Consider the following 14309-nt stretch of genomic DNA (forward strand, 5'->3'; position numbering starts at 1 on the left):
CATCCACTGGTTCTCCCTTGTCCACTCTGCTGGTTACATTCTCAAAAAATTCCAGAAGATTCGTCAAGCATGATTTCCCTTTCATAAATCCATGCTGACTTGGACCGATCCTGTCACTGCTTTCCAAATGCACTGCTATTTCATCCTTAATGATTGATTCCAACATTTCCCCCACTACCGATGTCAGGCTAACCGGTCTATATTTACCTGTTTTCTCTCTCCCTCCTTTTTTAAAAAGTGGTGTTACATTAGCTACCCTCCAGTCCATAGGAACTGATCCAGAGTCGATAGACTGTTGGAAAATGATCACCAATGCATCCACTATTTCTAGGGCCACTTCCTTAAGTACTCTGGGATGCAGACTATCAGGCCCCGAGGATTTATCAGCCTTCAATTCCATCAATTTCCCTAACACAATTTCCTGCCTAATAAGGATATCCTTCAGTTCCTCCTTCTCACTAGACCCACTGTCCCCTAGTACATTCGGAAGGTTATTTGTGTCTTCCTTCGTAAAGACAGAAGTATTTGTTCAATTGGTCTGCCATTTCTTTGTTCCACATTATACATTCACCTGAATCCTACATTTGTCTTCACTAATCTTTTTCTCTTCACATATTTATAGAAGCTTTTGCAGTCAGTTTTTATGTTCCCTGCAAGCTTCCTCTCGTACTCTATTTCCGCCCACTTAATTAAACACTTTGTCCTCCTCTGCTGAATTCTAAATTTCTCCCAGTCCTTGGGTTTGCTGCTTTTTCTGGCCAATTTATATGCCTCTTCCTTGGATTTAACACTATCCCTAATTTCCCTTGTTAGCCACGGTTGAGCCACCTTCCCCGTTTTATTTTTACGCCAGGCAGGGATGTACAATTATTGAAGTTCATCCATGTGATCTTTAAATGTCTGCCATTGCCTATCCACCGTCAACCCTTTAAGTATCATTCGCCAGTCTATCCTAGCCAATTCATGTCTCATACCATCGAAGTTATCTTTCTTTATGTTCAGGACCCTAGACTCTGAATTAACTGTGTCACTCTCCACCTTAATGAAAATTCTACATATTATGGTCACTCTTCCCCAAGGGGCCTCGCACAACAAGATTGCCACTTAATTCTCTCTCATTACACAACACCCAGCTCGGTTGGCCAGCTCTCTAGCTGGTTCCTCGACATATTGGTCTAGAAAACCATCCCTTATATACTCCAGGAAACCACTATTAGTTGGCGTTCCTATTCAGCAAGGCCACCAGTGTTGTGAGCTACAGCTCGACAGGGCTCACTGTAACATACGTGGCTGCATCTATTTGTACTAACTGAAAGGCAGCCGTTTTTCTGATTGGCTCTCCATTTTCACATAACCTATTGCTGATTGGTCCCCTTGGAGGATAAGCCACACCCTGAAGTTCCTCTGGAATGTGCAACTGGAACCGCCCAGCACAAGTTCTGACTGACTTTCTGTTGTGTATGCAATAATTGTTAGACTGAGTACTGTTTAACTCCAAGAGGTATGATCTTGGCTCCGCTTTATTAAGACTCAAAGTGACTAATATACAAAATGGCTGGCCTTTTATACTTGGCCTCCAACAGTGATGCCATCTAGTGGCTAGTGATCCCAAAAGTACATACATGACAATATCCCCCTCTGAGATATTAACACAGTCTTTTACAAATTGAGGCGGTCCGGTGTTTTACGCTTCCGGGTTGACCATCTCAGTTCAACTCCAGCCTTGGGTGAGTGTTCAGAGTCTGTTGTGACTGGTGGCTGACCTGGTGGGTGTGGCAATGGCCATGTCAGTGATTGAAAGTCCATTTTCATTGAACATGTCAGTGACTGAAAGTCCCGATTCACTAATGACCACTGAGTCCTCTGATGACTGGGGGTAGGTTGGTTGGTCGTCGATTGTCTCTTCCTCCGACTGTTCCGGTTCGTCTGTGTGCCGCAGCTTTGTTTGATCCATATGTTTCCTGCATGTTTGCCTGTTTTTGAGCTTGACAATACTCTGTTGCCCTCCTTGGCCATGACAGTACCAGCGATCCACTTGGGATCCTGACCATAGTTCAGAACATATACAGGATCATTTACAGAAATATTGCGTGACACAGCTGCGCGATCGTGATACCCTTGCTGACTTTGTCTTTTATATTCAACATGATTATTCAAGTCGGGGTGTACAAGAGATAGCTTGGTCTTAAGACCTCTTCATCATTAGTTCAGCAGGCGAGACCTCGGTAAGCTTGTGTGGTCTTGTCCTGGAACTGAGCAGTATGCATGACAGGCGGGTCTGCAGTGACCCTTGGGTTACTTGTTTCATACTCTGCTTTAAGATTTGGACAGCACGTTCTGCTTACCCATTGGATGCAGGTTTGAACGGTGCTGGCCTTACATGTTTGATACCATTGAGTTTCACGAACTCTTGAAACTCCTGACCAGTGAAGCACGATCCGTTGTCGCTGACAACATAGAAAATAGGTGCAGGAGTAGGCCATCCGGCCCTTCGAGCCTGCACCACCATTCAATAAGATCATGGCTGGTCATTGCTTCAGTACCCTGTTCCTGCTTTCTCTCCATACCCCTTGAACCCTTTAGCCGCAAGGACCATATCTAACCCCTTCTTGAATATATCCAATGATGTCAGGCAGTCCATGTGTCGCGATCATGACACTGAGATTCTCAATGGTAGCTGTGGATATGCTGGATGACATGATTATACAACTCTATCCACTTCGAATATGCATCCGCCACAACTAGAAACATCTTCCCCAGGAAGAGACCTGCAAAGTCTATGTGGAACCTGGACCATGGTTTGGACGGCCACGACCACAGACTCAGCGTTGATTTCGCTGGTGCTTTGCTGAGCTGCATGCAAGTGTTGCACTGATGCACACATGATTCCAGCTCAGAGTCAATTCCTGGCCACCATACATGAGACCTGGCGATGGCTTTCATCATTACAATGCCGGGATGTGTGCTATGTAGCTCACATACAAATTTCTCTCTCTCTTTTTTGAGCATAACACGATTGCCCCACAGTATACAATTCAACTGAATAAATAGTTCGTCTTTGCGACGAATGTAAGGTTTGGTCTCCTCGCACATTTGCTTGGGTATGGCAGACCAATCACCTTTGAGGATGCAACTCTTCACCACCGATAAAATCGGGTCCTGGCTGGTCCAGGTCTTAACTTGTTGAGCCGTGACAGGGGTTCCTTCACTCTCAAAAGCATCCATAACTAACAATAGGTCCGTCGGTTGTGGCGTTTCCACCTCCGGTGTGGGCAACGGCAGACGTCTCAAAGCATCGGCATAATTCTCAGTGCCAGGTCTATGGCGAATGACAATCATAAGCGGATAATGTCAGCGCCCACCTCCGGATGCGGGATGAAGCATTGGTATTAATACCTTTGTTTTCAGAGAACAGTGAAATGAGCGGCTTGTGATCTGTCTCCAGTTCAAACCGAAGACCAATCAGGTACTGATGCATCTTTTTAACCCCATACACACAGGCTAGTGCTTCTTTCTCTACCATGCTGTAGGCTCTTTCCGCTTTAGACAAATCTTTTGAAGCATACACGACTGGTTGAAGTTTACCCGACTCATTAGCTTGTTGGAGTATGCAACCAATTCCATATGACGCAGCATCACAGGCCAATACTAAACGTTTACATGGGTCATAATGTACCAGCAGCTTGTTAGAGCGAAGCAGATTAGTGGCTTTCTCAAAAGCTCTGTCTGAGACGCACCCCACACCCAGTTGTCGTCTTTTCTTAGCAGCATGTGCAGTGGTTCTAATAAGGTGCTCAATTTAGGTAGGAAGTTACCAAAGTATTGAGTAGACCCAGGAATGAACGCAGCTCCATCACATTCTGCGGTTTGGGTGCATTCTTGATGGCCTTGGTTTTTGCGTCCGTGGGCCGATTGCCGTCAGCAGCAATTTTCCTCTCCAGGAATTCGCCCTCTGGTGCCATGAAGGACGCACTTCGAGCATTTCAGTCTGAGTCCCACTTTGTCCAGACGATGTAGAACCTCTTCCAGGTTGTTCAGATGTTCCTCGGAGTTATGACCTGTGATCAGGATGTCATCTTGGAACACGAAGATTCTGGGAACGGACTTCAGTAGACTCTCCATGTTCCTCTGAAATATTGCTGCAGCTGAGCGAATTCCAAAAGGGCACCTGTAATAAATCAATAGTCCTTTATGTGTGTTAATGCACATAAGTCTCTTCGACATCACGACCAGCTCCTGTGTCATGTAGGCTGACGTCAAGTCCAGTTTGGTGAACGACTTCCCCCCAGCTAGCGCTGCAAACAAGTCATCAGCCTTCGGTAATGGGTGCTGATCCTGTTTCGAAACTCTGTTGATCGTAGCCTTGTAGTCTCCACAGATCCTGACTGTGCCATCACTTTGCAGCACAGGAACAATGGGGCTGGCCCATTCATTAAATTCAACCGGTGATATGATCCCTTCACGCTGGAGTGTCCAGTTCAATTTCATCATATACGGCACTGCCCGAGCTTTATGATGGACGGGTCTTGCATCCGAGTCCACGTGGATCTGCACCTTGGCTCCTGTGAAGTTGCCGATGCCTGGTTCGAACAGCGAGGGGAACTTGCTCAGTACTTGGGCACATGTATCTTTCTCCGACGACGACGCCTTGATGTCATTCCAATTGCATCTGATTTTTTTTAAGCCAGTTCCTGCCGAACAGAGCCATTGCCTGGGACAATCCATAGCGGCAACTCGGGAACTGCACCGTCATATGACACTTTAATTGTGGCACTGCCAATCACTGTCATGAGTTCTTTGGTGTACGTGCGCAACTTGGCATTGACTGGACTCAGCCTGGGCCTCACAGCCTTGGTATCCCACAGCTTGTCGAATGCCCCCTGGCTCATTATCGATTGACTCGCCCCCATGTTCAGTTCCATCGATACCAGCACCACATTAAATTTCACGTTGATCATTATCGGTTTGCTCTTAGTTAGGAACGAGTACAGTCCATACACTTCCTCCTCTGGTATCTCGGATTGCGTATCCGGATCTGCGCTAGTCTGACCATCATCCTCAATGCGGTGTGTCGTAGCACGCTTGCTCATCTGCGACACTTGCGCTGGAGATGCCCCACTCTCAGACAGCCTTTGCAACTATATTGCTTAAATCAGCACTGCTGGTGCCGGTGATTTCCCCCACAACGCCAACAGAGAAATCGGATGCATTCCCACTGGCGGACTTTGGGCAGCCACAGGTTTCGCGTACGCAGTCGGGTAGGCCCTGCCATGTGCCACTCTGCCGAATCAATCATATTTACAGTACTTGCCAAGTTTCAATTTTTCACTGACATCTACTTTAGACTTCTATCCGTCGTCATGCATGACTGAGCGATCGTGATAGCCCTGTTCAAGTCCAACGTCTCCACCGCCAGTAGTTTATGCAGGATCACCTCATGGTTGATGCCGATTACAAAGACGTCCCGCAGCATGTCTGCCAACACAGTCCCGAACTTACACGGTCCTGCTAGGCGTCTCAGGTCGGCAACGAATTCCGCCGCATTTTGGCCCTCTGAGCGAACTTGCGTGTAAAATCTGTATCTCGAGATGATGGTGCCTGCGTCTGGCTTAAGGTGGTCCTGTACCAGTGTACATAATTCTTCATACGTCTTCTCTGTTGGACTCATAGGCAGGAGTGGATTCTTTATCAGACCATAAATTTTTGGACCGCAAACTTTGAGGAACACCGCTCGGCTCCGATCTGTGTCGCCGACCTCCTCCATTTTGTTGGCCATGAAGAACTGGCTCAAATGGCTCACAAAGTCTGCCCAATCTTCTCCTTCCACAAATCGCACCAACAATCCCATTGTGCTCATTTTTGCATGCAAAGGTTCTTGTTGCCTCGTCGCCAAATGTTGTGTATTCAATAACTGTTAGACTGAGTACTGTTTAACTCCAAGAGGTATGACCTTGGCTCTGCTTTATTAAGGCCCAAGGTGACTAATATACAAAATGGCTGGTTTTTTATACTTGGACTGCACACACGTGCGTGCAGCCCAATGGCCTCCAACAGTGACACCATCTAGAGGTTGGTGATCCCAAAAGTACATACATGATACTTTCCAATTTGTAATTCGATCCATTTTGACTTCAGAAGCCAGAGGATAGATCTCCCCAAAAACCACCAAGTTCCAGCCAAAGTCCCTTATCCCAGCACATGTGCTGCTTCCCCCAACCAAGTTCCAGCTGAAGTCCCTTACCTCAGCGCAAGTGCAATCCTCCCCCAGTTGAAGTACCTTATACGAGCGCAAGTGCTGCCTCCGCCAGCTGAATACCTTACCCCAGCACATGTACTACTTCACACAGCCGAAGTCCTTTACCCAAGCGCAAGACCTCCCCCCCCCCGCCCCCCCACCATAGATGGAGCATTGTGTGCGGATTGTTAACAGGTTTATTGGGTACGAAGTGAAGACTTATGTCTTTCACCCACCCCAACGATGTCCCTTGTAACACACGCACCGAACTTACATGCAGCAAGGAGTTGGAAGAACGTGATCCGTCTTCTCTGAGTTCCCTCTCTCCACTCCGATCCTCTCCGTTTCTCTCTCTCCCCACACCGCCCCCCCCTCCCTCCCACAAGATCTCTCTCTCTCTCTCTCACCCCCACCCCACCCCGGCTCTCTTTCTCTCCCTCAGGCTCTCTCCCTCTCCCCCCCCCCCTTCCAGGCTCTCTCTCCCCCCACCCCAAGTTTGCTCTCTCTCTCCCCCCCGCCCCCCAAGCTCGCTCGCTCTCCCGCCCCCAAGCTCTCTCTCCCCCCCCCCCCAAGCTCGCTCGCTCTCCCACCCCCAAGCTCTCTCCCCCCCCCACAAGCTCGCTCGCTCTCTCCCCCCCCAAGCTCGCGCTCTCTCTCTCTCTCCCCCCCAAGCTCGCTCTCTCTCTCTCTCTCTCTCCCCCCCAAGCTCGCTCTCTCTCTCTCTCTCTCTCCCCCCCAAGCTCGCTCTCTCTCTCTCCCCCCCCCAAACTCACTCTCTCTCTCCCCCCAAGCTCACTCTCTCTCTCTCCCCAAGCTCACTCTCTCTCTCTCTCCCCCCCAAGCTCGCTCTCTCCCTCCCCCCCCCCAGCTCACTCTCTCCCTCCCCCCCCCCCAGCTCACTCTCTCTCCCTCTCTCACCCCCAAGCTCACTCTCTCTCCCCCCCAAGCTCACTCTCTCTCTTCCCAAGCTCACTCTCTCTCTCTCTCCCCCCCAAGCTCGCTCTCTCCCTCCCCCCCCCCAGCTCACTCTCTCCCTCCCCCCCCCCAGCTCACTCTCTCTCCCTCTCCCCCCCCCAAGCTCTCTCTCTCTCCCCCCCAAGCTCACTCTCTCTCCCCCCCAAGCTCACTCTCTCTCTCCCCCCGCAAGCTCTGCCCCCAAAGCTCGCTCTCTCCCCCCGCCCCAAGCTCTCTCTCCCTCTCCCACCCCCAAGCTCGCTCGCTCTCTCTCCCACCCCCAAGCTCGCTCGCTCTCTCTCCCACCCCCAAGCTCGCTCGCTCTCTCTCTCTCTCTCCCCCCCCCAAGCTCTCTCTCTCTCCCCCCCCCAAGCTCACTCTCTCTCTCTCTCTCCCCCCCCCAAGCTCTCACTCTCTCCCACCCCCCCCCGCCAAGCTCACTCTCTCTCTCTTCCCCCCCCCCCAAGCTCTCTCTCCCACCCCCCAGCCAAGCTCACTCTCTCTCCCCCCCAAGCTCTTGCTCTCTCTCCACACCCCCCCCACGCTCTCTCTGTCTGCCCGCCCCCCAAGCTCTCTCTCTCCACCCCATCAAGCTTGCTCGCTCTCTCCACCCCCCCTAGCTCGCTCTCAATCTCTCTCTCCCCCGCCCCCCAAGCTCGCTCGCTCCCCCGCCCCCAAGCTCTCTCTCTCCCCCCCCCCAAGCTCGCTCGCTCTCTCCCCCCCCAAGCTCGCGCTCGCTCTCTCTCTCTCCCCCCCCCAAGCTCACTCTCTCTCTCTCTTCCCCCCCCCCAAGCTCACTCTCTCTCTCTCCCCCCCAAGCTCACTATCTCTCTCTCTCCCCCCCCCCCCAAGCTCGCTCTCTCTCCCCCCCCCCCAAGCTCGCTCTCTCTCCCCCCCCCAAGCTCGCTCTCTCTCCACCCCCCCCAAGCTCGCTCTCTCTCCACCCCCCCCAAGCTCGCTCTCTCTCTCTCTCCCCCCCCAAGCTCGCTCTCTCTCTCTCTCTCCCCCCCCAAGCTCGCTCTCTCTCTCTCTCCCCCCCCCCAAGCTCGCTCTCTCTCTCTCTCCCCCCCCCAAGCTCGCTCTCTCTCCCCCCCCCCCAAGCTCGCTCTCTCTCTCTCTCCCCCCCCCAAGCTTGCTCTCCCCCCCCCCAAGCTCACTCTCTCTCCCCCCCCAAAGCTCGCTCTCTCCCACCCCCCGCCAAGTTCACTCTCTCTCTCCCCCCCCAAGCTCACTCTCTCCACACCCAAGCTCGCTCTTCTTTCTCTCTCCCCCCCAGCTTGCTCTCTCTCTCTCGCCCCAAGCTCGCTCTCTCTCTTCCCCCCCCAAGCTCGCTCTCTCTCTCTCCCCCCCACCCAAGCTCGCTCTCTCTCCGCCACCCGCCCCAAGCTCGCTTTCTCTCCACCACCCCCCCCCCCCCGCAAGCTCGCTCTCTCTCTCTCCTCCCCCCCCCAAGCTCTCTCTCTCCCCACCCCAAGCTTGCTCTCTCTCCCCCCAAGTTCACTCTTTCTCTCCCCCCTCCCCACCCAAGCTCGCTCGCTCTCTCCCCCCCCCCCCCCGCAGAAGCTCGCTCTCTCTCTCTCCCCCCCACCCAAGCTCGCTCTCATCCCCCTCCCAAGCTCGCTCTCTCTCTCTCCCCTCCCCAATCTCGTCTCTCTCCCCCCACCCCAAGCTCGCTCTCTTCTCCTCCCCCCCCCCCCTTCAAGGGAGCTCGCTCTCTCTCTCTCTCTCTCTCCTCCCCCCCGAAGCTCGCTCGCTCGCTCTCTCTCTCTCCTCCACCAGCTCTTTCCCCGCTTCTCGCTCTCCCCCCCCCAAACTCACTCTCTCTCTCCCCCCCAAGCTCACTCTCTCTCTCTCCCCAAGCTCACTCTCTCTCTCTCTCCCCCCCAAGCTCGCTCTCTCCCTCCCCCCCCCAGCTCACTCTCTCCCTCCCCCCCCCAGCTCACTCTCTCTCCCTCTCCCCCCCCCAAGCTCTCTCTCTCTCCCCCCCAAGCTCACTCTCTCTCCCCCCCAAGCTCACTCTCTCTCTCCCCCCGCAAGCTCTGCCCCCAAAGCTCGCTCTCTCCCCCCGCCCCAAGCTCTCTCTCCCTCTCCCACCCCCAAGCTCGCTCGCTCTCTCTCCCACCCCCAAGCTCGCTCGCTCTCTCTCCCACCCCCAAGCTCGCTCGCTCTCTCTCTCTCTCTCCCCCCCCCAAGCTCTCTCTCTCTCCCCCCCCCAAGCTCACTCTCTCTCTCTCTCTCCCCCCCCCAAGCTCTCACTCTCTCCCACCCCCCCCGCCAAGCTCACTCTCTCTCTCTTCCCCCCCCCCAAGCTCTCTCTCCCACCCCCCAGCCAAGCTCACTCTCTCTCCCCCCCAAGCTCTTGCTCTCTCTCCACACCCCCCCCACGCTCTCTCTGTCTGCCCGCCCCCCAAGCTCTCTCTCTCCACCCCATCAAGCTTGCTCGCTCTCTCCACCCCCCCTAGCTCGCTCTCAATCTCTCTCTCCCCCGCCCCCCAAGCTCGCTCGCTCCCCCGCCCCCAAGCTCTCTCTCTCCCCCCCCCCAAGCTCGCTCGCTCTCTCCCCCCCCAAGCTCGCGCTCGCTCTCTCTCTCTCCCCCCCCCAAGCTCACTCTCTCTCTCTCTTCCCCCCCCCCCAAGCTCACTCTCTCTCTCTCCCCCCCAAGCTCACTATCTCTCTCTCTCCCCCCCCCCCCAAGCTCGCTCTCTCTCCCCCCCCCAAGCTCGCTCTCTCTCCCCCCCCAAGCTCGCTCTCTCTCCACCCCCCCCAAGCTCGCTCTCTCTCCACCCCCCCCAAGCTCGCTCTCTCTCTCTCTCCCCCCCAAGCTCGCTCTCTCTCTCTCTCTCCCCCCCCAAGCTCGCTCTCTCTCTCTCTCCCCCCCCCCCAAGCTCGCTCTCTCTCTCTCTCCCCCCCCCAAGCTCGCTCTCTCTCCCCCCCCCCCAAGCTCGCTCTCTCTCTCTCTCCCCCCCCCAAGCTTGCTCTCCCCCCCCCAAGCTCACTCTCTCTCCCCCCCCAAAGCTCGCTCTCTCCCACCCCCCGCCAAGTTCACTCTCTCTCTCCCCCCCCAAGCTCACTCTCTCCACACCCAAGCTCGCTCTTCTTTCTCTCTCCCCCCAAGCTTGCTCTCTCTCTCTCGCCCCAAGCTCGCTCTCTCTCTTCCCCCCCCCCAAGCTCGCTCTCTCTCTCTCCCCCCCACCCAAGCTCGCTCTCTCTCCGCCACCCGCCCCAAGCTCGCTTTCTCTCCACCACCACCCCCCCCCCGCAAGCTCGCTCTCTCTCTCTCCTCCCCCCCCCCAAGCTCTCTCTCTCCCCACCCCAAGCTTGCTCTCTCTCCCCCCAAGTTCACTCTTTCTCTCCCCCCTCCCCACCCAAGCTCGCTCGCTCTCTCCCCCCCCCCCGCAGAAGCTCGCTCTCTCTCTCTCCCCCCCACCCAAGCTCGCTCTCATCCCCCTCCCAAGCTCGCTCTCTCTCTCTCCCCTCCCCAATCTCGTCTCTCTCCCCCCGCCCCAAGCTCGCTCTCTTCTCCTCCCCCCCCCCCCTTCAAGGGAGCTCGCTCTCTCTCTCTCTCTCTCTCCTCCCCCCCGAAGCTCGCTCGCTCGCTCTCTCTCTCTCCTCCACCAGCTCTTTCCCCGCTTCTCGCTCTCCCTGGTGCTGTGGGAGGGCCGCAGCCCGCTCGGGGCCCGGCGCTGCGGGAGGCTCTGGGCATGCTCAGGACTCGGCGCTGTAGCATGCTCGGGGCTCGGCGCTGCGAGAGGCTCAGGGCATGCTCGGGCTCGGCGCTGCGGGAGGCTCGGGGCCTGCTTGGGACACCTCGGAAGATGCGCTCGGCTGCTCGGGCCTCCTGCTGAATGCATCGGAGGCAACGTGGTGTTGGCCGCATACGCAGAAAAGGGTTAGTAGGAATTGCACTGGGTAGCGGGGCGGAGTCGGTGATATTTGTCCTAACTTTTGTTTCTGCGCACGCGTCGGCAGACACATGTGCAGAAGGGAGACTTAGTACAGTTACTCCGAGCATACGTACGGTAGTGTGCCTTCCCCCACAGTGACATGAACTGTAGCAATTCACGGAGAATGCTGGTCCCACTCTCCAGGATTTAATCACCCCACACCCGACACCAACTCCTTTTACAAACCAGAGTGCAAGAGGTCACGGAACAGCATCTCGTTCCTGAGGCAGGAGAGTTTCACGCTCAAGTCTGAACATCTGCTGCAGGAACTCAAAGGGTGAATGTGAGCTCCTTCTGCAATAAATCCTACTTACATCAAAATAAAACACAACATGCTCACTAAATATTTAGCGATTAAAGAAAACCTTCCAATATATGTGTAAAGTCCTTACTCAATGGCACAAAACCCACACGAGGCACATTCTATGGACAAGGTCACTCTATGACCTGAATCTTTATTCACAGGACCAAGGAGTGATGACCCTGCGTGGGACCTCCCTTTATATACCTGGATGACCAGGTAAGGAGTGTCTCCCACAAGTTCACCCGCTGTGGTCAAGATGTGCATTGCTTAAGTACATACAGTATTGAAGTGGTGTTACTTAGAGGTCACATACATGACATCATCTCCCCCCCCAAAGTCTTATTGGGATCATAGGTTAAGTATTTTAGGTGGTCTACGCTCCCTCGTGGAGTGCCTCAGTTGGGGTTCTGGTTGTTGAGCCTTGGCGTGAGTGTCTGTCACCTGTGGTGATTCCGGCCTGTCCGGGCTGACCGCCGGGACTGCATGCTGCTGAAGGTTCTTGTTGCTCGTTCGCTGGTGGTGGTGTGAGCACCATCTCATGACCTTCCTCGGGTTCCTCAGTGTCTATGCTGAACCTTTGTTTTTACTTGGTCCAGATGCTTACGGCATATCTGTCCATTGTTAAGTTTAACCACAATGACCCTGTTCCCCTCTTTGTCTATTGCAGTACCCTCAAGCCATTTGGGCCCCACGGCGTGATTGAGGACAAATACGGGGTCATTTATTTCCATACATCTCCCCCTTGAGTTTCGGTCATGGTACTCGTTTTGGGACTGGCGCTTGCCCTCAACTATGTCGGTCAGGACTGGGTGAATGAGGGACAACCGAGTTTTGAGTGTTCGTTTCATAAGTAGCTCAGCAGGCGGGACCCCCGTGAGCGAGTGCGGTCGGGACCTATAGGCCAGCAGGAGGCGTGGTAGGCGGCATTGAAGGGAGGATCTTTGAATCCTGAGTATGCCTTGTTTAATGATTTGGACCGCACGTTCCGCCTGGCCATTTGAACCGGCTTGAACGGTGCTGTCCTGACATGGTTGATGCCATTGCCCGACATGAACTCCCGGAATTCGTAGCTCGTGAAACATGGGCCATTATCGCTAACAAGGATGTCCGGCAAGCCGTGGGTTGCAAAGACCGCACGTAGACTCTCCACAATGGTGGATGTCGTGCACGAATTCAAAATGATGCACTCGATCCATTTCGAGTACGCATCTACTACAATGAGAAACATTTTTCCCATGAATGCGCCCACGTAGTCTACATGAATACGTGACCATGGCCTGGAGGGCCAGGGCCACAGGCTGAGCGGGGCCTCCCTGGGGGCATTACTCAGCTGGGCACACAGTGTTCCAGGTCTGAATCAATTCCCGGCCACCAAACATGTGACCGGGCAACGGCCTTCATCAGAACGATGCCTGAATGCTCACTGTGGAGTTCCCTGATGAATGCCTCCCTGGCCCTCTGGGGCATGACTACCCGGCTGCCCCATAGTAGGCAGTCAGCTTGGATGGAGAGCTCATCCATCCGCCTGTGAAACGGTCTGACCTCCTCAGGGCATGCTCCGCGTGCGGGCGCCCAATCCCCAGTCAGGACACATTTCTTAATCAGAGATAGGAGGGGATCGCTGTTTGTTCAGATTGCAACATGCACCCGACCCCATAGGACGATGCATCACATGTTAGAACCAATTTCTTACAGGGGTCGTACAGGGTCAATAAATTATTGAAACAAAGTAAGTTCCGCGTCCGATTGAAAGCCCGTTCTTGACAGTCCCCCCAAAACCAATCACAACCCTTACGCAGGAGCACGTGAAGCGGCTCCAACAACATGCTTAAGTTCGGCAGAATGTTCCCGAAATAGTTCAAGAGTCCCAGAAATGAACGCAACTCCGATGTGTTGCCGAGCCTGGGCGCTTGTCGAATCGCCCCTGTTTTGGATTCGGTGGGCCGAATCCCATCTGCAGCAACCCTCCTGCCCAGGAACTCAACCGTAGGAGCCAAAAACACACATTTAGACTTCTTGAGTCGCAGGCCTAGCTGGTCCAGTCGGTGTAGCACCTCCTCCAGGTTGTGGAGGTGTTCCTCGGTGTCTCGACCCGGGATGAGGATGTCGTCCTGAAATACGATTGTTCCAGGAATGGATTTAAGCAGGCTTTCCATGTTTCTTTGAAAAATCGCGGCCGCTGATCGAATGCCAAACGGTCACCTGTTGTAAACGAACAGTCCCTTGTGCGTGGTGATGGTGGTCCGTAGCTTAGATTCGTCAGCCAGTTCTTGGGTTATGTAGGCTGAAGTGAGATCCAACTTGGTAAACAGCTTGCCGCCTGCCAGCATGGCAAAACGATCCTCTGCTCTCGGGAGCGGGTATTGGTCTTGTAGGGACACCCAATTGATAGTGGCCTTGTAGTCGCCAGAGATCCTGACAGAACCACCCGCTTTTAGGATGGGAACGATGGGGCTCGCCCAGTCGCTGAATTCAATGGGCGAGATGATGCCCTCGCTCAGCAAACGGTCCAATCCGCTCTCAATTTTCTCCCGCATCACATACGGCACCGCTCTGGCTTTGTGGTGCACTGGTCTGGCATCTGGGGTGATGCGTAACACTACTTTGATACCTTTGAACGTCCCGACACCAGGTTGGAATAGTGACTCAAATTGTTGTAGGACTTGTGAGCACGAACTTCGCTCCACAGATGACATTGCGTGCACATCTCCCCATTTCCAGTTCATCTCAGCTAACCAGCTCCTTCCCAACAGTGCGGGACCATTGCCCGGGACAATCCAGAGCGGCAGCCGGTTCACTGATCCATTGTGTGTGACCGCCAACATTGTACTGCCTAGTACTGGAATGATTTCTTTGGTATACGTCCGTAGTT

General features: G+C 54.3%; 1 protein-coding gene and 1 long non-coding RNA gene across 5 annotated transcripts in view; one reads left to right on the top strand and one right to left on the bottom strand.

Moving 5' to 3' along the window:
* abca3b (ATP-binding cassette, sub-family A (ABC1), member 3b) overlaps positions 1-14309 on the bottom strand; it is a 188672-nt gene that overhangs the window by 122897 nt on the left and 51466 nt on the right. The gene's annotated exons all lie outside the window — the stretch shown is intronic.
* Positions 10993-14309, top strand: part of LOC139281014 (uncharacterized) — a 36584-nt gene continuing 33267 nt past the window's right edge. Inside the window, exon 1 of the long non-coding RNA XR_011596809.1 lies at positions 10993-11078. This is a non-coding gene — a long non-coding RNA (uncharacterized lncRNA). The remainder of the gene's footprint in view (positions 11079-14309) is intronic.

The sequence above is a fragment of the Pristiophorus japonicus genome, chromosome 15, assembly GCF_044704955.1.
Source record: "Pristiophorus japonicus isolate sPriJap1 chromosome 15, sPriJap1.hap1, whole genome shotgun sequence".
Classification (NCBI taxonomy): Eukaryota; Metazoa; Chordata; class Chondrichthyes; family Pristiophoridae; genus Pristiophorus; species Pristiophorus japonicus.